We start from the raw sequence: 1,939 nt of genomic DNA, 5'->3' as shown, positions 1-1,939 counted from the left end.
CAGTTCATTGCAACATTTAAAGGAAGCTGTATTACTGTTTTAAGGTGTGTTTGTCCTACCTCTGAAAACTTAGATGTAGTCTTATGCAGTTAGTGATAAAATTGAATTCTTAGCTGACTTACCACGTTGTGATCCTGAATGTTACCTGAGACAAATCCGAGAGTATTTTTGAATAAAATCAAAAGTACCAGTGTCCTAATTATCTACTCAATATTGATCTATCTTCCATTTTGGTGGATACTTCCTTTAAAAAATATATTAATTTTTAAGGCCTTCTAAAGCCATTTTGAAACAGTGTTTATTTTAGTGTTAAATTTGGAAGGAATTCACTTTTTACTTATGTTAAAACTATACCATTTAACTAGCTGTATTTGCAATTGTTATTAAAACAGTGTTCTTCAGTACTTTGATACAGTGTATTAACAGTATGTAGTGTACAATTAAACATATGTTCTTTACCTTTTTTAAAACATTTTTTTATTATAAGACGAAATGATGATTAAGATTGTGAAAGTCTGGCATTTTGGGGAGCATAAATAAAATATTATCCAGCATCTAAACTCTTTCATGGCTTCTAATTTTTAATTAGCAGAAAATATTTAGGCACTAATTTTGAGATCATTTTGGTAGATGTTACTTTGCAGGGTGTCATGCAGAGTCTCTAGTCCCACTCCCCACATAAGAACACAGGATACGGTGAGGCCAAAAAGGAACACCCACAGAGCCATAGGTAGGGGAGTCACACCACTATAGTCTCACTGGAGGCTGGATTCACAGGATGAGCGACCTGCTGTCCGCTTTTCTGCCAACCGACCGACTCCCCATTTGCTAGCTGCAATCCGCTTCTCTGCAATCCGCAATCTACACTCCGCTGCTTGCTAGCTCAGCCACCATCTTCTTGCTAGCCCCCATTTTTCTGCTAGTGTAGCCATGGCAGTTATATTAGTGGCCAATGGGTCACTGGTTACATACAGCTAATGGCCAACTAGCCACAGCTGATGGCCATCCAATCATAGTTGATGGCCATTTACTACCCGAGTGAGCACCTTTCCACGTGAGGGCGAGAGCCTGGAAACTGCACTCCTGGTTCTGTACCCACAAGAACTTTTGAGTGAAAGATGTGCTTCTGGTGAGAAACCTGGGACCTGGTTCCAACTTCGACTGTTTCCTTTGCTTTAAAAAAGGAAGACTTAAAACTTGGTCTGTTTGCCTTTTGAGGTTTCAAAATAGCCACGTTCTAAAAACATACATTATTCATGAGTTTGCCAGAACAAGCGCTAATAGAGAATGTCGGTATGTATGCGATGGTAGAAATGCATGCTGTTTAACGTAAACCAAATAAATATCCACAGACCCAGATCGGGTTTTTCTGGAACAGGAAAGTTAGGGATAAGCTAATTGTCGGAAACAATCAATTTAAAAATGTTTATTCTTTTTCAATTACAGTTGACAATGTTATTTTATATTAGCTTAAGGTGTACAGCATAGTGGTTAGACATTATATAATTTACGAAGTGATCCCCCTGGTAAGTCTAGCACCCACCTGTAAAAATGTTTATTCCTAGCTTTATTGTACCCCAACACATCTCACCTAATTGTCCCAGTATACACTGCTACAGTAACACACCTGCTACAACTGAGATTAACCAACCGAAACCTTTGTAGATGGGCAGCTGCTGTTAGCTCGCTGAACGCTTGGATTGGCCGGTTTGATGGGGGTGGGGAGCGCAGCCCTCTTTCCTCTCGTCTACCAACCTTCCTTCATTGGATTGACCAGCTGTCAGGTTGAACTCAAACCTGCCTCCTTTTGGTGGTTGTCTGGATCGCAACACAATAGCCGGGGAGAGCCTCCCCTGGTAATCTCCGATTGGCTGGAATCAACCTTGGCGGTTTCTGATTGGTCCAATGAAAAAACACCAAGGTAGGTTGCCTAGTGATC

The sequence above is a fragment of the Rhinolophus ferrumequinum genome, chromosome 22 (genome assembly GCF_004115265.2).
Source record: "Rhinolophus ferrumequinum isolate MPI-CBG mRhiFer1 chromosome 22, mRhiFer1_v1.p, whole genome shotgun sequence".
Classification (NCBI taxonomy): domain Eukaryota; kingdom Metazoa; phylum Chordata; class Mammalia; order Chiroptera; family Rhinolophidae; genus Rhinolophus; species Rhinolophus ferrumequinum.
The sequence above is the reverse complement of the archived record's forward strand: the minus strand, read 5'-3'. Positions refer to the sequence as shown.